The sequence below is a fragment of the Arachis hypogaea genome, chromosome 19 (genome assembly GCF_003086295.3).
Source record: "Arachis hypogaea cultivar Tifrunner chromosome 19, arahy.Tifrunner.gnm2.J5K5, whole genome shotgun sequence".
Classification (NCBI taxonomy): Eukaryota; Viridiplantae; Streptophyta; class Magnoliopsida; order Fabales; family Fabaceae; genus Arachis; species Arachis hypogaea.
This window is the reverse complement of record NC_092054.1, coordinates 131,754,859-131,780,078: the sequence shown is the minus strand read 5'-3', so window position 1 is coordinate 131,780,078 and position 25,220 is coordinate 131,754,859. Positions and strand designations below refer to the sequence as shown.

At 32.0% G+C, this 25,220-nt stretch overlaps 1 pseudogene; it reads right to left on the bottom strand.

Moving 5' to 3' along the window:
- Positions 1-412: 412 nt before the first annotated feature.
- LOC112777038 (uncharacterized) lies at positions 413-25,093 on the bottom strand (annotated as a pseudogene).
- Positions 25,094-25,220: the final 127 nt, after the last annotated feature.

The following is a 25,220-nucleotide window of genomic DNA, read 5'->3' as shown; positions in this document are numbered from 1 at the left end:
TGATCTTTATAGATTAAAAAAAATAAATAATAAGGAATTGTGGAGAATGAGAGAAGAATAAATATTAAGATGGAGAAAAGAAAAAAAATAAAGGAAGGAAGAAAAGAGCATGCAAAAGACTTTTCCATAAAATACAATATTTATATATACAACAGTTTGTAGTAAAAATATTATACATGAAATTATTTATATATGTACAAATATACGACTAAGCACTAATAATTTACCAAGGAGTATATGGTGATGATATCGTGTAATTATCTAACAATAATATATTTTCTTTCACATTTTATTCGTCACACAAAATATATGATACAAAACTACAAAGAAAGTACTTAATAAAATGATCACATCCTTATGCATGGTAATATGAATTACAAAACAAGGAGCAACAAAAAAGTACAAGATCATCATCGATCTACCCTTTTCCCATTTGTATACATAAAGAAATTTGTAATATAATATACTATTATTATGTGTCATGGCTTCTTATTCTCAACATACTGAGGGCCAGCTTTTGTATAGATCTTTGAGTGTAGTCATGTTACCAGGCCTTGAAAAAACTATCTACATACATGATACATAAATAAAAACAAATTCAATTTACTAGATACACCTCTAACCGTAAGCAACATATTCAAATTTTGATTGATGTTATTCTTTGATCCATACTAGTTAACTCTATCGCAACTTAAGAAACATTTACCAGTAGTCTAAATTTAATTTACATTATAGTTACGTTCTTAAGTAAATATTTTCCCTCGTGCAGTCTTATAGGGCTAAGTAAGGAGACTTAACATAGCACAATTTCAAGTTAAAAGTTTTAAAATTTGGTCACAAATTTATATCTTTGAGAATTGAAATTAAATTATAATGTCTAAAAAAATGTTTGGTTATAATATCTATGATGTAGACTTTTTTGTAACTTAGCTTTTTACCTGGTAATTCCCAAGTGTTCGTGATTTGAAACCTGCACTAGTAAAATCAAAATAGTATTCCCATGTCCTGATGAACTTTTCGTCGAATCCAAGAGCCAAAACTTCACTGAAAATACACAATTTTCAAATAGATTTTTTTTAGCATAAGTGATAACAAAAAGAAAAAGGAATAATTTCAATAGTTAATACATTAAAGTATGTTTTGATAAATTTAACGAATACCTTTGATTTTTAAGGAAGTTCTTTTTCCACCACCTTAATGTTTGGTAGTAATGAATTCCAAAATTTTCACTGTGCTCTACACTGCATTTAGGAATGTTCATTTCATTAATAAGAAAAGAATGAAGGGATGCTCATGATCATTGAAGTGAGAAATAACAAGTAAATTGTACCATAATCTTGATGCAGCAGCCATGGCTGATGTTATCTAACTTAGAGAAGGAAGGCATCCTCTTAGGAAAATATATTCCTTCAAGAAATCGGAGCTGCGTCTACACTCATCGTAACGCTGGTCCGGAATTGATATAAACTATGTAATAAGATAACCATCTTCAAATGTTATCACCAATTTAAATACCATATTTTTTTACAAAATTAGTAACTCCTTTTTTTTGGGATAATAACAAGTGTTTTCGTCCTTGCATATTTTTATAATCAAAGCATTGCCAAGAAGTTATACCTCGAGAATTAGAAGCCCATCATCTGCCAATAGTGATTCGCAACAACTGAAGAACTCTTCCATGTATTCATGACCGACTGCTTCTATCATTCCACTAAAATACCATTTTATATGTTAAGCAATATGCAGAAAAATATTGCTATTCTATGTATTATTTATGCAGAGTCAACTAGAAAATTTGCTCACACAGATATAATCCTATCATATTTGAATGTCTTCGGTAGTTGGCGATAGTGACATAGAAGAATTTTGATATGATCCTGAAGTCATGAATTCAAAACATTAAGCATAGACCACACCTATGCAATGATCACAATTGTATAACAAAAGAACTGAAGATGGAGACACGATGTCCTTTTTCAATCGTTTCATTTGGCTTGTATATTAACTTCACCATGTTTCTGCATTAGATTTTAATAAAATAATGAAATTAATCATCTTATCATATATGATATACCTGAAGTCCAGCATCTCGAACTCTTTTTTCTGCAAATTTTAGTTGCTCCTTCGACAAAGTGATGCCAGTGCACTTGCAACCGGTTTTCTTGACAATTTCAACCACTAAATTTCCCCATCCACATCCAATATCAAGAATTTCATGTGTTTGGTCTATTCTAGCCTTCATTTATTTAAAGAAAACTAATGTTACGCCCTTTGCAATCTACATCTAAAATACATTAATAAAATAACATTCTAAAGCACTCACTTTTTCAATGAGAAGAGACATTTTTCTCAGTTGTGCATCTTTTAAATCTTCCTTTTCATTCTATACCAGATATTCATATAGACAAAGAAATGTAAATGCAAGTATCATTTGCAAGAAATTTGGAGTTAAGTATCAAAAGGATGTTGCCTTGCCTTGAACACTGCACATGTATATGTCATTGTTTCATCCATGAATAGCGCAAAGAGTTCATTGCTCTGGAAACAAACCAATTCAGAATTGTAAACAAATGATATTGAAGATTAATAGCAAAAACACTTGATATATCTAAAAAAACATAATCAAATAAATAAAAGAAAATAATTAATTAATGAACTAGCTTTGTAGTATACAAACTACAACTTAGCATTAAGTTTTTTCTATTCTAATTAAAAAAGTATAAGAAAAATCCATAATGTGGGGAGATAGAACCATAGTTATTCATACTTGTAGCAAAACTCCAACTAATGCATATATTTTTGGTGAAAATCGAAATTTTAATTATGAATTATCTATTTAGGTAAAGAATATCTCATTTGACGTATTTGTGATTTTTGAGATTGAATGACTTGTTAAATGTCTACACAATTTATATATTGATAAATGACATATACTTGTAGTTGCTTCTGTAGAATAAACATTAATGAAAAGTTTAACTTTGGTAGTTATTGATGTTATGCCAAGTCATAGTGATTAGAGATGTTGCGACGAGATTGTGTGATAGTATTTTTCCTAAAGTAATGCTTAATGAAGAAATTTGCGATGCTAAACCCGCTGTAAAGAAAAATGGTGTCCACCAACCCCTGAAAACAATAAAAATGTGAAAAAGAAGGTTGAGAATGAACAAATAAAATTTCAATACTTTAACACATCATAATCAACAACTTTCCTATTCTTCTTCAATTTTGAGCTTGAATCATTTGAATGTCTATTTGCTATGAAAACCTGTAGAAAAAGTACAAAGTACATGAAAGTAAAGACTGAAATACCGTATGCCACATTTGTGTGTTAATCAAATCCTAAGGAATATTCATACCAGAAAAAGATTCAAAAGACCTTCATTTTTATCAACAAGGGAAAAGTCTCCATTAATATAGGCATTTGCAAGGCCTAAATCAGCTTGTGTCATAACCTGACAAACACATAAAAAATGGTACTTATTTTAGTTTCATGCCAACAATTGGAAATGAAATCCATAACTTCATTTCATACATATATAAAAAACAAACACCTTCCAATAAAATTGGGGACTGTGAATTCTCATAACACACTTCAAAGAGCACATTTTATTGATTCCTTCAAAGGAAAACATTGTTCCCCCCTCCTCCAATAAACTGTAAACTCCTCGAAACATGATATATAAGTGACTCAAGAACTAGAAAACAATGCTATAATCATATAGATAGAATGATTGTTTCAAGAAATTATTATTCCAGTAATATTATGAGTGTAAATTAAGCTCACATTTATGATATGCAATAAATGTCTACACACTAACAAAAGTAAACTTACGTTAAACTACCAGTGGTAATATAGGAACTTAAGAATCTCGTCACAAATAGGCGTGCACTAAGTTCCTTCCAAGAAGGTACCATGAGTTTGGGGTTCGTTTGGAGGGAACAACATCTTCCAAGAATTTTATATGCAGCAATCATGCCAGCCTAAAAATGTTCTTATAGTTTAGTTTTTTCATTCCTTTTCAATTTGTCATTTGGACAAAAAACTTATTCATAGTAAATTGGAGCCTCGTAAAGTTCATAATAAGTTTTCTTTAACTGCCTTTAATCCATCTTCATGATATCCACAACCTGGAAAGCATAAATATTCGCTTAAGTTACAAGTATATTTAATGTCGGTCAAGATGTCTCAACATAGTAAATGTTGTGTTTTTGAAAAAGAAGCTGTCATTAAATATACATAAGTAATTAATCTATCTAGAACTTTATTTCTTTGACTAAATAATTTTAATATTTAATAATTTAACTAGTGTTTAACTTTTAATTAAATAGCCAAAACTAGCTAGGTCCATAAAGTACCTTGGTAGGCACCGCAAAACCAAATTCCTCTTTTTCCTTGAATTTTTTCAAGCTCTTGTGAAGCTTTGAATGCAGTAACTAATAGAATTGGATGCCCAGTTGACCACTTAAGAAGAGTATTTTTCGGTGTATGGTTTGGATTTAGAGTTACAAGAAAAGGTAATCTTGTTTCACCAAGATTCTGCAAATCAAAATATAAGATCAATTAACAAGTTTTATTTATAGTCCACTTGAGTCTAAGTTGCCTTCTAGAGGTTTCGGTTATGGACAAATGAATTATATGAATAGTTACTAACTTGAAGAATGTTGAGCCAGTATGTCACACAAACTTTGTTGTTGTTACATCCAAGAAAATTTCATGCACTCCATGCAGATGAGTTTCGAGGCATTAAATTTTTGTCATGGTGAAGAAAAATATCACTGCCAGCAAAGATCAAACCATTATTGTAAAGCTTGACTTAATTATTTGAACATAAATCTTTTCACTCTAACATGTTTTTTAGGTACTATTCTCTTCACAAACATGGAAACCATAAGCATAAAAGGTTTAACGGTGATAAAACTTCATTTTCAACATTGTCATAAGAGAAAATATCATGATAATCATCATCATCATATCATTTGATGAAATTTATTACTTTCAAATGTAATTAGTAACTACTACAAACTACATTATCCTATTTTGTAGGTGGATTACAGCGAAGAAAAGAGATAGAAATGTTAAGATAAACCATACCTATATGCATATTGAAAAGTACCAAGAATTCTTCGTTCATCATATGTTGCTTCCTCTCCTAATATTCTCAAAGTATCAAGTGCATGTGTCGCGACTATGCAGCAATCATACATTTCTTTGGAACCATCTTTGCAATGCACAACACATCCTGCAGCAAAATTTTTAAGATTGTTGCGTAATCAAAATAATACAATCACACTCAATGGTTGAGATAGAAATTAAAAAAGAAGAAGAAAATGTGAATGTCTAAAGGTCAATGAGTACAATAAGGGAATAGACACATGAATCACCTTTTTTTGATGTTAAAATTAGTTCCACCTCACAATTAACTATTACTTGACCACCTCTTCTAACAAGTTCTTCTTTGACCTAGTTATTATAACAAATAATTAATGTCAAAGTCTTAATTTATAGCTTAAACTAAAAGATATCTCATATAAGCTACACTAAAAAATACTACCATCAAACATAGCATTAATGGTACCTTCTTAACATAATTGTGCGAGCGCCTTTTAACAGTTAGCCATTGTGGCCTTCCAAAGAGCTGCAAGGAGAAAAAGAGGACCAAGTGAATCAAGATCGAAGCAGTCTTTATTTTATTTATATATTTAAATTAGATTATTCATCACTGTATAAATTTGAGATAGATTTTATCTCCTTACTACCTGAAGATGATGGTGATTTCTGAAAAAAGAGATAACAGAAAAGTAGAAAAGCTCATAACTCCTTCAGAAGAGCAAGGCCATATAGAACCACAAATTGGAACCTACATTCATTAATTTCATGTTATAACATATTAAGAAGCATACACTAATTATATCACTAACCAAAGTAATGTTTATAGAAATCAAAACAATCTAATAAGATGCAAATGAACTACTCACAAGATATGCTTTCACAAATAATTTAGAGTAACCCCTTGACTTTATGAATTGGTCCAAGGTCTCATTGCGGTCCATATTCAATTTGTTGTTATTAAGCATATCAAGATACCTGCATTTTTAATTGGAAGATGAGACAACAAACTCAATTTATCAGGATATAATCACCCATGAACTAGCAAATCAGCATTACTCTTGTCAATTTTCAATATTTTGCAGGTGAGTTCAAAATTAATTAAATTTTGCATGAAAGTACAAAGAAAGCAAAAGTATACAATGCTTTTTCATCAAGTAAATCGACTCCTCCAAGTTGACAAGTTAAATGACTTGACCCATACTTTACTTTTTAATTTTTTTAATATCTGTTTAAATAAAAGAGTTGCTTAAGAAGAAAGTACCAAACAATTTTATTTAAACATTCATACATTTTCATACTAAAGTTTGAAAGTTTAGTATCTACTAGTATTCTAGTGTTTATATTTATATATTTCTTTCAAGAAAAAAAGACGGGCCAAAACGAGCTAACTTGTCCCCACTGGGTGAACCCGCTAGCCTACTCGAGTAGTCATATTTTTACTAGCTCAACTCGCAATAAATGAGTGTCATATAGTCATTTCTATCCTCATATAGTAGTACTTGCCTTGTAACATCATCTTTAAACTTGATAATTTCTTGAGCATTTGCCAAAATTGAAGGTTGATCACATTTTTCTTTTGTGCAAACAAACCAAACAAACCGTTTCTGTTGCTCCATTCACAGTCGTGGCCATTATCAAGGCTAATGGCGAATGACATATCAGATAATTCCATGTCAACTCCAAGATTCTCAAAGAACTCCATCATGTTAGGATAAGTTACCTATTTAATGAAATGATACAATTTTTAATAGTACTTTCAAGTTAGGAAAAATCATTAATAACCAAAATTTTAAGAAGCAGGAACCTTTTTCAACCACTGTTAGAGATGGATACAGGCCTTCAATGCAACAATTTTATAAAAAAAATTAAAGCATATATATATAATATCTCGCGTAAAAAGATTTTATATATATATATATAGTTCATTATATTTTAGGAGAATTAATAAATTTTATTACATCTGATCTTTCTAATACTTAAAAGGTCCAAAGAAAATAAATAATAAACAATTCATGAATTCATATTCATATCATCTTAATTTATTAATTTTGTATTATAATAAACTAAAATTTTTATGTCAATGAATTTTAAGTCTAACAAATAAGGTTCAAAACAATTTTTTTATAAAGCTTGATACACGTTCTGTTATTGATGAATTTAAAAATATAAATAAACATAATATACTATTTTGTCTATCTCTTCTATCAAGAAATGACAGATATTTTAATTCTTATAATTTTATTTGTATTTGTCTTTTTTTATATATATTATGTATATTTCTTGGCTCTTTATAACTTTTTAGATCTGCAACTAACTATATTATTCGAGTCAAAGTTAGTTTCCAAACAAAAACAAGAAATGCTTAAATAAAAAAACATAAAGAATTATGTCTGTTTCGCTCGATTTAAGTTCAACGTTCGAATTATCTATTTCCAACGATTCATCACGTTCATCATAGTTTTTTTTTTGTGTTTTTTCTCCTTTGAAATATTGACTTTAAAATAGGTAATACAATTTTGGAAGGAATTTAAATTACTTTACTATACACATTATTTTGTTTGGATATTTTAACAAAGGAATTTATTAGTTTCAGAATTATTTGAAGAAAAATTTCATTAGTTCAAATTGTTACGTTTTAAATTCACCTCAGAACAGAGTTAGCGTTCAATTTTCTATCTCTGCTTTGTTCATCTAATATATTCACTGTTTTGTTGCATCTATGTTTGTCTATTCTGTGCTTTCATACTTATTATTTCTAGAACGATTTTTGCAAGTTGCAATATGCTTTTTGCCTATTTTATAAGTATGCTTCTCCATTGTACCATTTCATTTGAAACGATACTAAGTTTACATTCAAAAGTCTGGTCAAACGATTCATGTAATGATTCATGATTTGTTTGATTATATAACTACTTTACAACTTTATATCATATGATATACATTTTGTGTATTTACACAAGGTGAACCACATTTTTATCTTTTTTTTAATTAAAAATTATAAAAACAGAGACCAAAATAATTTCTTATTACAAACTTACCATCCTACTTTTTATCATTCTGTTACATCGGCTTATTTGACGAGATGGCAAAAATTAACGGTGTTAAAACAGATTAAACTTGTTTACTCCGCAAAAAAACCTGATTAGACTATGTAAACTCCGGTTAAATTGGTAGATAATTAGTCAATAAATTAGTTTTTAATAAGGAGGATTAAAAATGTGAATATTATATTAAATTAGAATAGAGCTCATCGAAACGAAAATTTTGACACTAATTTCGAAGAAAACGGTCCAAGATTGGACCGAACAGGTCGAACCGGTTGAATCGGATCCAAACCGGACCGTCGGTCCAACCGGACCAACACTTTAAATGAGCCGAAAGACCTTTCTTCCTCATTTTCACGTATGAACAGCGTGAAAGCTCCAGGGAGAATGAAAGCTCCCGAAACCCTTACGTTAACCTTCCGATCCCCGTAACTTCTCCGTCCGAGCTCCGATCGCTGCACCGTTTGCAGCCACGCGTCCACCGCGTCGAGCTCTACATTTCTACTGGAACAATTTCACTGGTAACTTGTTTAATCACTCTCAGCCCTCTTTTCCCCCAATTTTTGGATTTTTGAATGGGAAGGTTGAGTTTCTTTGATTTTTGATGTTTTAGGATCCAATTAGCTTGAGGAAAACGTTCACTCTTGCTTATGTGAAGCTTGGGTAAGGTGAAGATACGATAATTCTATTTTATTTTCCTTGAATTTGAGCTTTGAGTATTAAATTGGATATATATGTGTTATGAATGTGTATTAGGTTGTGAATAAATAATTGGAGCTTGGAATTGTGAATACTGGAACTTGGAGGAAGCGGATTAGTTGAGTTTTGAGGGGCTGCATTGGTTTTGAATAAATAGATTTGGTCGTTACGTGAAAATCGGCCAAGGTATGGTTTAGGTTTCTAGCATTTAATATATAATGTTCTGTGAAAACTTAGGCTAGATGACCATTGGATAAGTTGGAATGCAGGTGTATGTTTAATGTTTAGTAATTTGTCAATGAATATATTTGGTTGAAGTTTATTGGATAATTAGTTTTTAATTTTGGATGGTGAATGTTGTTATGTTAATTTGGAGAGAATTATGGTTGAATGTTATTGTTGATGAACATGGTTAGTTTGGTGCTTATTGATTAACTAATGATTTGGTGAATTATTGATTTGAGGTATAACTATTGTGGAGGTTGTTGTGATAATGAGGTATTTTGTGTTAAAAGCCTAGGATTTGTGAACTATGATTCTTAGTTGAATTTTGATTGTTGGATTTGAATATTGCATGAGTTTAATTGTTGATCTGAGGTAGATTTATTTTGGTGATTGTTATGATGATGAGGAAGGGTATGTTGAATTGAAAAGAATGCAGGTTTGGACCCGAAAAGGGTGGCAAAGTCCGAGTTTTAGAGGAGGTGCTACCGAAATTTTATAAAAATTAGAGATTTTGTTTAGATGATTATTTAAAAAGATCTAGATTCCAAGGTTGTATGGTTTGATTTTGAGTTATTAAGAAAATGAATATGTTTGAAGTTTGATTCATTTAGAAAAGAATGAATTATATTTTGAATTGGAACTATTGATGGACGGAATGGGAGGTGTGATAATGAAGGATAAGGATTGAATATGATTGATGTATAATGATGAATGAAATACGATTGAGAATGATGTGGATGTTGATGAATTATAATTGAATTATTTAAATGGCTTATGAATTTGAATAATCTGAGATACGAGATTCCCTGGATTAAGTGTCGTGGCTTGCCACCACGTGTACCAGGTTGAAAACTCGATACTCTGTTGACCCTACGACATAAGTGTGACCGGGCACTATATAAATTCCCGGGAATGTTACCCCCATTGAGCAATATTGATTATTTGAGAAAAATCTATGCATAGACTCTTGGGGATGCACGTCGGGGGACAGTCTAAGGACAATTCAGACTTGTCGGGTTGGCTGGATAACCGACAGATGAGCCTCATCAGCCATAGGACAGGCATGCATCATATGCATATTACTTGAATTACTTGCTTGTGCTTTAATTGGGTGTGCCTATCTGTATTTGCCATGCTAAATGTGTATTTGTTACCTGCAGTAGTTGTAACCTTCTTGTGTTTGCCTTTATCTATCTATTTGTCTGTGAAAATGCATGATGGAGTTGGAGGTATGGAGGAATGGCAGTATAGGACTTAGATTTAAGGTTAAGTTAGGATTAAATATTTTTAGAGAACCACCTTTTATAGCTTCTGTTTAATACTTTAAGCTCTATAATCTGAGTGTCGGCATTCTAGGATTGCCTCTAGCAATCCCAGGACCTTATATATTATGTGTGTGGCACCTTTACCATACTGAGAACCTCCAGTTCTCATTCCATACTATGTTGTTGTTTTTCATATGCAGGTCGAGAGGCATCTTGTTAGGCGTCTGGACCCTTGAAGCGAAGTGGTTACATGGTTATTTTGTTATGCTATGATGTGTATATATGTACTTGGCTTTCTCTCCACATAACTTATTCTTTTTGATCCTCTTAGAGGTTTATGGAGAGGCAGGATTGTGTATATGTACTTTTGAGTTTTGGATATGTATGCATACATGTGTAAATATTCTCTGGCCAGTCTTGACTTCGCAGGCTGAGTTAGGAGCTTGTTATTTTGTATCTTTGGCACTCTATTCCTACTTCTGTTATCTTATGTCTGATAGTTATGGTTTTCTTAGCACGCAAGTTAACTCGTTCCTTGAGCGTTGCGCTTTTATCTCGCGATTTTTATTTCCCCTATTCTTCGAGGCTCCTAGCAAATTATAATTCTTCTGCTATTATATGTACTCATTTTATTTTAGAGGTCGTAATACCACACCACCTTCATTTTACGACTTAAGCGTAAAGCTTAGTGTGATAGAGTGTTACATTATGGTATTAGAGCAGTTCGTTCCTATAGAGCCTAAAAGACGGACTGATTGTACTTCTGTGCATTCTCTGTATATGTGTTTATGTGCTATTAGGATATCTGATTGATATATATGGCATAAACGTTTGTGAGCATGCATTTGGAACTTAATGCATTAGACCTGCGATATTGAGACTGATCAACTTAATATCACTTATTTGGTGTGTATAGGGACCAGATGTCGACTCGCGGACGCGGTCGCGGGCGAGGTAGAGGTAGGACAGGCACTGTTACTCCTGCCCCTATAGGACTGATCCAGTAGACTTTATGGCTGTCCTGGGAAATATGGCTGCAGCTATGCAAGCGACAGCCGAGGCATTGGGTAATCAGATAAACCAGGGTAATCATGGGAACAATAATGATGAGGACGATCCTATGACACTTGCTACATTTCTGAAAGTTCACCCCCCGACCTTCAGGAGAACCTCAAATCCCACTGATGCAGATAATTAGATTTAGGCTATGGAAAGGGCGTTACAGGCACAACAGGTTCCCGAAGAGCAATGGGTTGAATTTGGAACTTATCAGTTGCAAGGTGAAGCTCAGTATTGGTGGCAGGGAACCCGATGTATCCTGCAGCCTGATGGTGCTGCGATTCCTTGGGAGGTTTTCCGAACAGAATTTTATAAGAAATACTTTCCTAATTCAGCCAGAAATGCAAAGGAACTTGAATTAATGCAGTTAAAGCAGGGACATATGACTATTGCTGAGTATAGTAGCAAATTTGAGGAGTTATATCACTTTTCTCGTATCTGTCAAGGTGCGCCTGAAGATTTTGCTGAATGGAAGTGTATTAAATATGAGGGAGGTCTTCGGAGTGATATTCTGAGTTTCGTTGCCCCAATGGAGATCAGGGTATTTTCTGAATTGGTGAATAAGAGTAGGGTGGCTGAGGATTGTGTGAGGAAGGCAGCAGCAGAGAAAGGAAGTTTGAGGGTGCCTTTTCAGAGGCCTTCAGGGAAGAACTTTGCTCCGAGAGGTAGGAATTTCAAGCATGGAGGCTTTGTTCCGCAGCAGACTCAGGTTCAAGGTAATTACAGAAGTCCGAATACTAATGCTAGTCAAGGAAAAAGGTTTGGGAAGCAGCCACAACAAGATCAAAATTGTTAGAAGTGCGGAAAGTATCATCCTGGAGTTCCATGCAGATTTGGACTTGGAGTATGCTATTCCTGTGGATAGCCCGGACATATAGCCAGTTATTGCCCAGAGAAGAAGAAGTATGAGACTGGTAGGGTCCAGTAGCCGGGGAGAGTATACACCACTTCTACCATAGGTGCTGAGGGATCTGAGACACTGATTAGAGGTAATTGTGAAATGGCTGGTAAAATCTTAAATGCTTTATTTGATTCAGGAGCAAGTCATTCATTTATTGCATTTGAAAAGGCCCATGAATTAGGATTGAGAATGGTGGTTTTAGGTTATGATTTGAAAGTATATAATGCTACTCATGAAGCTATGGTGACTAGGATAGGATGTCCACAAGTTCCCTTTCGAGTACAATAGCGTGAATTTGTGCATGATTTGATTTGTTTGCCTATGACTGGTCTTGATCTCATTTTAGGATTGGATTGGTTATCCAAGAATCATGTTTTGCTTGATTGTTCTGAGAAGTCAGTACAGTTTATGCCGGAAGGGTCAGAAGCACCGATTGTGGTGAATAGTTACTATTTGAATTCTATTATAGTAAACTGTTCTGGAACTGAATGTCAGGGTATTATGTTATTAACTGTGGGAGTATCAGGTAATGATCATAGTTTAGAGCAGATTCCCGTTGTATGTGAATTTCCAGATGTGTTTCTGGATGATATTAATGAATTTTCACCTAATCGAGAAGTTGAATTCGCAATTGAGTTGGTGCCTGGAGCCGGTTCGATTTCGATTACTCCCTACAGGATGTCACCTTTAGAAATGGCTGAACTGAAAGCTCAGCTGGAAGATCTGTTGGGTAAGCATTTTATCCCACCAAGTGTTTCTCCGTGGGGAGCGCCAATGTTACTAGTAAAGAAGAAGGATGGGAGTATGCGGTTGTGTATCGATTATCGGCAATTGAATAAGATCACTGTGAAGAATAAATATCCGTTGCCTAGAATTGACGATTTAATGGATCAGTTACAGGGTGCTGGTGTGTTTTCTAAGATTGATTTGCGATCCGGTTATCATCAGATAAGGGTTAGAGACGAGGATATTCCGAAAACTGCTTTCAGGACGCGTTATGGTCATTATGAGTATACAGTGATGTCTTTTGGGTTAAGTAATGCCCCGGAAGTATTTATGGATTATATGAACAGGATTTTCCGACCGTATCTGGACAAGTTTGTTATTGTCTTCATTGATGACATTCTTGTTTATTCTAAGTCTGAAGATTAACATGCTGAACACTTGCGAATTGTGCTGCAGATTCTGAGAGACAGGAAGTTATATGCTAAGTTATCTAAATGTGAGTTCTGGAAGAGTGAAGTAAAGTTTCTTGGCCACGTGGTGAATAAGCAAGGGAAAGCTGTGAATCCTGCTAAGGTGGAAGCAGTGATGAATTGGGAGCGACCAACTTCAGTGACAGAGATCAGGAGTTTCCTAGGTTTGGCGGGATATTATCGTAGATTCATTAAAGGATTTTCACAGCTCGCCTTACCTTTAACTAAGTTGACTAGGAAGGATACGCCTTTTATCTGGACTCCAGAGTGTGAAGAGAGTTTCCAAGCATTGAAGCACAGATTGACTACTGCACCCGTATTGGTATTACCTGAATCAAGTGAACTGTTTGAAGTGTACTGTGATGCATCACTGAAGGGTTTAGGGTGCGTTCTGATGCAGCACCAGAATGTTGTAGCATACGCCTCACGGCAGTTAAGGCCGCATGAGATGAACTACCCGACACATGATTTAGAACTTGCTGCTGTTGTGTTTGCTTTAAAGATTTGGAGGCACTACCTCTATGGCGTTAAGTTTCATGTTTTCTCAGATCATAATAGTTTGAAGTATCTTTTTGAGCAGAAAGAGTTGAATATACGTCATAGGAGGTGGATGGAGCTTCTGAAAGATTATGATTTTGAATTGAATTATCACCCAGGAAAAGCGAACATTGTGGCGGACGCCTTGAGTCAGAAATCTTTATATGCAGCTTGGATGATGCTACGGGAAGAAGAATTACTGAAGGCATTCCAAGGTTTGAATTTGGGAATTAGAGAAGAATATAGAATCCTGTGTTTGAGTCAGTTGCAGATTTCAAGTGATTTTAAATCAGAACTTCTGAAGGTTCATCGAGACAGTAAAGCGTTACGTAAGGTATTACCAGCAGTTGAACAGGGAAAACAGTGGAGAGTGTCAGAAGGATAGGATGGTTTGTGGAGGTTCAAGAACCGGATTGTGGTGCCAGATATTGGAGACCTGCGACAAAGAATCTTGAAGGAAGCTCATAAGAGCGGGTTTTCAATTCACCCAGGGAGCACTAAAATGTACCAAAATCTGAAAGCAATGTTCTGGTGGCCAGGTATGAAGAATGATGTGGCATTGCATGTATCTAAATGTTTAACTTGTCAGAAAGTTAAGATTGAGCATCAGAGACCATCAGGGACCCTTCAGCCTTTGGAGATTCTACAATGGAAATGGGAGAGTATCGCAATGGATTTTGTGATAGGGTTGCCTAGAACCCGATCGGGTTATGACGCTATCTGGGTAGTTGTGGATCGACTGACAAAATCAGTTCACTTTCTTCCTATCCGAATAAGTTGCACAATGGAAAAATTATCTCGAATGTATATTAAAGAGATTGTCAGGTTGCATGGCGTGCCTTCTACCATTATATCTGACAGGGATCCTCGCTTTACATCAAGATTCTGGGGAGCTTTTCAGTGTGCATTTGGGACTCAGTTAAGTTTGAGTACTGCGTATCACCCTCAGACAGATGGTCAGTCAGAGAGAACTATTCAGACCTTGGAGGATATGCTAAGGGCTTGTGTTTTAGACCAGCCGGCGAGCTGGGATCGGTATATGCCATTAGTAGAGTTTGCTTATAATAATAGCTATCATGCGAGCATCGGAATGGCTCCATATGAGGCTCTGTATGGCAGGAAATGTCAATCTCCGTTGTGTTGGTATGAAATTGGAGAAATGAGTTTATTAGGGCCTGAGATGATAGCTGAAACGATTGAACAGATAAAGAAGATTCGTAGTCGAATGCTTATAGCTCAGAGCTGCCAGAAGAGTTATGCTGATCAGAGGCAAAAGCCTTTAGAATTTGAGGAAGGGGAACATGTTTTTCTGAAAGTTACACCAACCACTGGAGTGGGAAGAGCTATTAAGACTAAGAAACTGAATCCCCGTTATATTGGACCGTTTGAGATCCTGAAGAGAATTGGGCCAGTGGCTTATAGAGTTGCCTTACCGCCGTATCTTTCGAATTTGCACGATGTGTTCCATGTGTCCCAGCTTCGGAAGTATACTCCTGATGCAAGTCATGTTCTGGAATCAGAACCAATCCAAGTAAGAGAAGATCTAACACTTCCAGTAATTCCAGTGAGAATTGATGATACTAATATTAAACGATTACGTGGAAAGGAAGTATCATTGGTAAAAGTAGCTTGGAGTCGAGCTAGTATCGAGGAACATACCTGGGAGCTCGAATCAGATATGCGAAAGGACTATCCACATCTCGTTCCTTGAGCGTTGCGCTTTTATCTCGCGATTTTTATTTCCCCTATTCTTCAAGACTCCTAGCAAATTATAATTCTTCTGCTATTATATATACTCATTTTATTTTAGAGGTCGTAATACCACACCACCTTCGTTTTACGACTTAAGCGTAAAGCTTAGTGTGGTAGGGTGTTACAGACTAAGATTTTGAGTATTCCAAGGTATATTCTCTAGTTTTATTTATTTTAGGATTAACTGCGAATTTGATAATTCGAAAAATTCAGTCATCGACAAAAAAATTCTTAAAAAATATTATCAACAAAATAGTTTTTAAATAATTTAAAAATATAACAAAAGAAACCTATAAATATTATAATTTTTATAAATAACAAAAAAACTTTTATATTTAGCAAACGACTTATCCATTAAATCTAAATTTGTAATAATATTTGAATAAATATTTAAAAAATACACAAAATATCAGAAAAAATTTGATCTTTAAATTTTTCTTTTTATTTTTCAAAAAAATATGGTCATTTACAATAAAAAAATTTAAAAATTCACTTGACAAAAATTACTAAATTTTAAGGATAAAAATATCTTTTTTTTTTTCTAATGATATTTGCAAAAATTTGCATTAAAATTTAATCTCTAAAATTATTTTTTAGAATATATATTTAATATATAGTTTCTTTTGTTGAGTTTTTAACTTTTTCAGAATTTTATTTATCATTAACATCTTTTAAGATTCATTTTGTCAGCAATGCAAAATTTTAATTACCATTTTAATAAGTTACTCTTTATTTAATTTTGCATTCCTATTTATATTGTCTAAGATATGTGACTCAACTTCTTTCTTAAAATAAAGGTAGTTACAAAACTTTGATTTTATATTTGTGTTGTGTTGTATTATAAACGTTCTTTTAAAATTTTTGTTATTGAAAAATTAAGTTGAAATTATTATCTTTTTTATTCTTTGCATTAATTTAAAAACGGATAATTTTGATAGACAATTCTATTAGCGTTGAGAGTTTAAAATGAAAAACGTGAACAAACTGTGTTATAATTATTTGACTATTTTTTATTTATATTTAAATTATAATTAAATTTTATTTATTAATTTTTATTAAATTAATTTTATTATTTTATTAGTTTTCTTTTCCTTGGCCTTCGGGCCTCCATTGTAAAAATAAAAATGATTGCTAATCCACATAATTTACTCACTATGTAATATAACATTAAATTACATTGATTTGAAAACCAACCAATACTTTTACCCGTAATAATATTATGGAAGGGTTAATTACCAAAAATACCTTCGAATTATTCAAACGCTGACAAAAATACACCCAAATTTTACTATCGACAAAAATATCTTTAAATAATTTAAAAATTTAACAAGAATACCCAACAGTAAATATATATTTTCAAAAAATACCTTAGAGATTGAATTTTGATGTAATTTTTTACAAGCATGATTATAAAAATAATATATTATTATACATAAAAATTGATGATTTTTTGTTAAGTATATAATTTTTTTATAATTGTTTTTGTTAACAACCAATAATACTTTTAAAAAATTACAAAATAATATATACTTAACAAAAAATTACCAAATTTTAAGAATAATAATATCTCATTTTTCTAATTATACTTGCAAAAATTGAATCAAAATTCAATCTCTAATGTATTTTTTGAGAAATACATATTTAATATTAGTTTTTTTGCAAGATTATCTAACATTAAATATGTATTTCTCAAAAAATATATTAGAGATTGAATTTTGATACAATATTTTGTAAGCATGATTAAAAAAATGAGATATTAGTATCCTTAACATTTGGTGATTTTTCGTTGAGTATATATTGTTTTTGTAATTTTTTTGTTAACAACTAATAATACTTTTAAAAAATCACAAAAAAATATATACTTAGAAAAAAATTATCAAATTTTAAAAATAATAATATCTCATTTTTTAATTATTTTTGTAAAAAATCACATCAAAATTCAATCTATAAGGTATTTTTTGAAAATATATATTTACTGTTGGGTATTGTTGTTATGTTTTTAAATTATTTAAAGGTATTTTTGTCGATAATAAAATTTGGGTGCATTTCTGTCAGCGTTTAAATAATTCGGGGGTTTCTTTGATGATTAACCCTATTATGAAAACATAAATCTTTTAAAATTATGTACGTCAGTTTGGATATTATAGATTATGGTACATAAAATTTATAGTATTAAATTATTTTTACAAAAAGATCGTAAGAAATAAAAGTCTCTATCAACTAAAAAAACTAAAGTCTCTCTAGATAAAAAAAAATTAAATAGTAAGTGTTTTAGTTATTATTTTTATATAAAAGAGTTTAATTTTTTACTAATAATTAATTTTAACATTCGTTATCTAAAATTTGAAAGAATTTAACGTGTATACTTTTATATTTAATTAGGTGTTAAGTCTTTGTACAAATAGAAATAATTAATTTTTATGCTTGTTATTTAAATATAATATTTTTTCTCTCTATATATAAAAATATAATTAGATATTAATATAAAAAAATTATATTGATAGTTATAAAATTAATTTAGATTTATTTTTTTTAAATAATTGAATCTTAATTCTAACTTTTAATCACAATATTAGTATTTTCTCTAAATTATATGTAATAAATATTTTAAAAAAAGTGAAGATATATATATATATATTATAAAGTGAAGCAGTACAATTTAAAACTAAATAAAAAAATATTCATGTAATAATATTTTTTTATTTAAATTATATTATGTTGTTAATTTTATTTTTTGTAAAACAAAAAAGTAGAGAAAAATAGAGAATGAAAGAAAAGAGAGAAAAATATAAAGAAGAAGAATGGGAGAGGGAGTTTATTAATTTTAGAAGTTAAGAAAAAAATTTATTTTAATTATAATGGAAAAATATCTTGTGATACATTTTGATTTGTCAAATTACTAATATAAAATATAAATTATAAATTATATATAGAGTGGAAATGATAGTGAGAAATAGAAAAATAGAGAGAGGTAGATAAAAGAATGTAAGAAGGAAGTTAAGATGTTTACTAATTTTGGAAGAAAATATTTTTTCCTAAATTTTAATAACAGAGTGTCATGCGGTACATTTTAGTTATTAAATTAGTTAGTAATATATAAATATAATATATAATATAGTTGTATTTCAATTTTAATATTTTAATTTTAATTTTAGTTTACTTTGGATGCAATTAGAAAATGCTATATTATATATTTTGATTGTCAAATTTTTAATTAGTCATTGATAATGATATATTAAAGATGGAGTGAGTGAAATTAATGAGAGAAGTAGAGAAAGGAAGAGAAAGAACGAGAGAAGGTTTTAATTTTAAAAAAAATATTTAATTTTAATTACAATAAAAAAGTGATATGTGACATATCTTAATTGTAAAATTAGTAATATATAATAAATTTATCAATTACCAAATATGATCCCGTGCAAAAGCTTAATTACAATATCTTCTGAAACTTTAAATTTGAAATTTGAAAGCTTTATTTGTAATTATTTTACTTACATGATTTATATTCTTTTGACTAAATTTATAAGAAGTTAGTAAGGTTTAGGACTTGTTTGGATTTTTAATAAAAGATTTTTTTAAGTTATTTTTTTAAAAGATATTATTAAAAAATAAAATTAATTTTATGTTTAGATATTTCATGTAAAAATATCTTTTTATTTAATAATTATGATTGAATATAACTATATAAAAGTATTTTTTTTGTTATTTATTACGTAAAAATATTTTTTTTAAGAAAAAAAGATCATAAAAAAATGTAAATTGTAACTTCTCAAAAAAGATTTTATTTTTTATTTTTTTATTACTTTTATTTTTATTACTAAAATTTTACCAAACACGCTAAAAAATAAAAAATATCTTATTTTATCAACTTAATAATATCCAAACAAACACTTATTGGTACACGTTTAAATATTTTAAAAATGTCTTTTTTTAAAATACATCTACAAGCAATAATAAAAGGGGATGCTCCCATAAAGTTACTGAAAATGACTTTTTATAAAGACGCCTACGTGGCATCATATTATTGGACGTTTTTAGTGAACCGATTTTTTTAAAATTTTTTAATTAACCAAATTAAAACCAATTTTAATATTCTAAAATTCGGTCAGACCGATCGGTCTAACCGGTTCAATAAAAAACCAATTTGAAAAATAATCTGGTCCACTTTCCAAACCCACCCCTTTCCCCTAACAAGTAACACCCGCCCATTTCCTTCCCCAATACGTGAATCATATATCACTATCACCTGAAGTCTGAACCCATAGCACCTTTCAAACTCACCCTACCAAAACCCTAAGTTCTCCCTGCAACTGTTCTGTCGCGGTGCCGCCGCCGTCCGTGTTGTCGGCGCCTCTGCTTCCTCTCTCGTAGTTTGGCGTCCTCCTTCCCCCTGTCCCCGTCCTCACTGGATTCTCTCGAACTTGGAGCAGCTCGCCGCTGTGTTGCCACTCGCTGTCGTCTCGCCGGGCGCCGTCCATGTCGTCGTCGAAGGTTAGCGGCACTGCCTTCACTTCGGTTCTTCTCTTCCTTTTATGCCCTGTTGTTGGCTTTTGAATGTGACCTTGTTGATTTTTGAATGTGAAACTGTGACTGGGTTAATGGAAAATCAAATAATTGATTTTGTGCTGTTGCTCTTTTTTTAATTCCTGAAGCTTTTGTTGAAATTTTCTTGCTGCTGCTAAAAATAGAAATCAAATCATTACTGAAATTTTTGTTTAGCTTTATTGATTTCAGGTTTAGTGTGATTAGGGATTACTTGTTACTGATTTGTAACGATTGTTGCTGAATGCTAAAAATGAAAATCAAATCAAGTGTTGTTTGCCTGAATCTCTTGGTCTCAGTTTGTATGTCCATGAAGGGCTTCTTCAGCATTGCACACCACATGCTTGATTGAATGCCTATGTAATATTTTGCATTTTATTTATGTGTTGTATCTACTATAAAGATTAAATTGCGAAAATGTTAGGCACACTGTTCTTGGATGAGGCACTTTTGGCTATATTTTGATGCTTGTTCAACTTACAATTCATTAGCACATTGATTTTGTTGTTTTGTCAACACCTATAGGATTTCTATGTTCATAATTCTTGAATTTTGGGTGAATCCTCAATTTGTGTGCATTTAATTTGTTGTTTTCTACAAGTAAAGAACCTTCACCGACAGAATGTTATCTACTAAAAAAAATGAAAATAGCTAACAACTTTGAGTATGCTTTATTTTTTGTTCTGGAAAAGAAGGATGGTATTTCAAAATTTATATAGGTTCCAATGAACAACATGTTCTAATAGATAAAGCATAATCCTAAGATGTAAGCTTATGACAGTACTGATGTAAGCATGGTCTGAGTAAATTGGTGCCATCTTCATTTGTCCACTATAGACATTTTAACATAGAGCAATACTTGAGATGCCAAATTTCCAAGGTCCCATCCACTTTAGGTAATTTGGGTTTGTAGCTTCTATCTATTTCTTTCCAGTAGCCCACCACTTGCCAATAACTGTTGGATGCCCCTCATAATTTTTTGTTCCTGGAGTTTTGAGTTATCACAGATAAAGCACTGTCTTTGTGATGAAAAAAGAAAAATTTTAATAACTCCATTTATTTATTCCTTTGAGAAACTGCTTTTAGATGGGCTTTCTGCTTTGCTTCTAGTATATTTTATGTTGGTCCTTGTTTTCAAGTTTGGATATGATCTTGCAGGGAAGATGATAAATGCTGTCTTTTTTTGGTCATCCTTTTTCTGTTCAAGTCGATACAAGCTCGCTTTGTCAATTGGCACATAGCAAATAGAGAAATTCAAGATTTTTCTCTCTTTTTGTCCGGATTCAGATGCTTTTTGGGCTCATGAACCTGGTTTATGATAGCAAATAGGAGGAAAGAAGTATTAGAATGTGAACATGGATGTTAAGCTTTTTGACAAACCCATTGCTTAGAAGGAGGCTTTGTTTCGTCGTGGTTTTGAGTCATGCTGTGTAAATACATTTAGAGATATGTATAGGAGAATCAATCAAGTACAAATCTGTAGCTTTGCTTCATTGTAAAAAATCAGAGAGTACAGCTTCAATGAATAATTTAACAAAGTCTTTAATTGTAATTAACTTTTTTTATGACTTTATTATGTGTTTATAATCTCAATGATGTAATCTTGAAAAATTTGTTTACAAGAGAATGATGCATACCGTTCCAACCAAATCTCTAACTAATTAACTATCATTTCTCTCTCACAGAATCTAGTGGCTAAGACTTCAATTGAATACAAGTTATAAAACTTTGGGCAGAAATATAATTCCATATGATCCTATGCAACATTGTATATCAGAGAGTAAAATTACAGTGAATACCACTTGAATGAATAGAGATTACCCAAAGAAAACAAGTTGTCGATTAACAAGAGTAATTGGAATTAATAAGATACATTCAATACTCAGCAATATATTCCAGATTTCCAATGTTACTTTTCCCCCAAAGTTGACTACAATTAAATCCCAGCGTAACCAACCACAGTAACACAACCATCCAGGTTTCTGCACTCAATAAAAGTAAGACAACTTTATTTGTATATCTGACATGTAAAACTGTCCCATAGTTGCCACTTACCCAGCTTGAGTGAAAGTGGAGATTTAGCATTTGAACTCACATAACTTGCCATATTAACAGTGACCTCTCCAAGGATACTAGACCTTGATGGTCCCTGTTAAGCCACATCATAATTCAAACAAACTTCTAACTGATAAAGAAACATCTTAACTACAAAGTAGAGTATACACAATAGGAAAAGCAAACAGCAATAGTATCAGCACCATGGCAACAATAAGCTTGAGGAGACATTCATCAATCTCCTTGGAAGAATTATCTCCTGGAAACAATACAAATTCTGAAAAAGAATCTGACCACTGACAACTCCCATATTGCACCAGCACCTTGCTTGACTTTGCAATAGCTTTACCACTTTCTACCGAAACAACAGAAACAAAGAGCTTCCCATCCCTTGGGTACCTACAACAAGAGAATCAGCATTTGTTATTATTAACAGAACCATATATTTCCTTTATTTCCCCGCACACTGAATTACTATTTAAAACAATTCTAAAATCAACATACAACTTTTTTAGCAGCAAAATTTGGATATAAAGAGTATAATTTTGGTGATTTAAACATTTCCCCCCTTGATTACAACTACTTTAGAACTTAAAGATAAGTCATCTTTGCTTACTTTTAACATGTCACTGTAGTCATTCAATATTATGATTTGTCCCACTGCTTAGTATTATTTTATTAATAATGTGAACAAAAATATGTATGAACACTTGTTATTCATATCAAACCAACAAACCGATCCGCTACTTGCATTTGATAAAACATTCAAGTCTCAAGGATTCTATATTATAGCTCAACAGAACAACTTCACTTTAGTTCACCTTAATTAATTATCATCCATTTCCAAAATACTAAACTTCTTCACATAATAAATTTCATCATCTTTGATAAAATTCAACAAATAAAGCACTAGTTTTCGCTGTTTCTAAATTACAATAGTAGGATCTAAGATTCTGAGGCTTGCATTGCAAATTGCGCACCAAACGCATAATCAGTTTATCACCGCGGATCAACAATTGCGAACATACGAAGCGTATTAAGCTAACGTGAAAAAAAAAAACAGAACTCTACTTCACACACTATTGCATTAGCATTTATCAACGTAAATGGAAGAATAAGGGAAAAATAAAAATTAAATTAAATTACCTGAAGAGCCTTAAAATGAGAGAATCAGAACTCAAATCTTGTATCAGCTGCAGATTTCGAATAAGCCTTGTTCTTACTCAACCGAAACATCCTCTCGTCTCTCTTCTGAATCACACTCGCGTTCATAATCGGTAACTGGTAATGTTTCATGTGATTAATCGTAATGAATGGAATACAATACTTACCATTCCACGTTTCTTGGTGACTGCTTGTGCTTCGGTTCAAGGGTGTCGGAAGAGTACCCGTATGGATTGTGCGTTACAGCCACACCAGGATTCACCTGTGTTGATTTGCTTGAAATATGTCTATGTATGTTCCTATGGCTCCAGAGTAACATCTTCCACCAGAGTCTCTTACTTCCAGAAGGAAGAACTTGGCTTGAGGAATGCCTTCTCAACATAACTCTATTAGCACTGCAATGAGTCATCACAGACCTGGGCCTTTCAAGATTAGTAGCCACTTTACCTGCTGTAAGTTAAGTTCCTGTAAATTCTCGAAAGATTGCGACTTTGAATTTGGGAATTGATGAATTGTATTACCGAGAACATCCCTTCTTTCCAGGTTTGAGCATGAACGAGTGAGTTTGGGGGAATCTCAGAAGGCTGCAAATTATTTCACCATTTCACCGATAGACTTGAATTTGGGCTTGGACAGGATAATGGATTAGGGTTAGAATTATTTTTTTATAGGGGTTTAATTGTATTTTTAAATTATTAGGAATTTAAATGTTTGTAAAATTAAAAATTAAGGATATATTTGTCTTTTTATAAAAAATTTAAATATAACTCGGTTTATATTGTGTAAATTGATCGGAACAAACCGAATCTAATAATTATAATACGGACAATTAGATTTATTATTTTTCTTTAATAAACCGATTTTATTCTGAACTATTAAAAAATAGCTTATTAACCGGTTTAATAGAGATGTCCAATCATACTATGACACCTATGAACGTCTTTAAATAAAGACATTTTTTGTGTCTTTATGTAAGTGGTCTCCATAATAAAAACCTATTAACATTAAGACATATTTCGATTTCTTTTTTCAATCGACGTGAGACTTTTCAATCCATCCTTAACGAGAGCCAAAGTTTTTGTTGGCACATTGATTTTGACTCAAACTTTGATACCAATTTTTTTTTTTCGGTGTTATCGTAATGTTCCCTTTACCATTTCCAATTTCATGGGATGGCAATAAAGTAGTAGCTAAGAGCTCCAATCAAATTTCCTATGAAAATGTTTCGGCCATATAGCTAGTAAGAATAATGTGCGAATAGTTGGAATTGAAGAGGGGGAGGGAGAGGGAATGAAAATTGAGAGTACTTACCCGGTTGAAAACCATGAAACCAAGGTCCAAATCAATACCATCAACATTCACAGTTTTGGCATGGCCTCCCAAATAATCTTCTTTCTCATAAAGAGTCACATTCACTCCTTCTTTGGCCAATACATACTCTGAAACCAATCCACTTATTCCACCACCCACCACTGCCACTCTCATCTTCTTCTTTTTCTTTCTCCTTAATAATTATATATTATTCAACTATTAATATGTAATAATAGAACAACCAAATTATTTTATGAAAAGACTTGCATGAACGCGCTGTATATATAGTGGAGAAATTTGCATATGTAAGCACATTATCCCTACTACTATTGAGTGCAGAGTAATACACGGTTTAAAAGA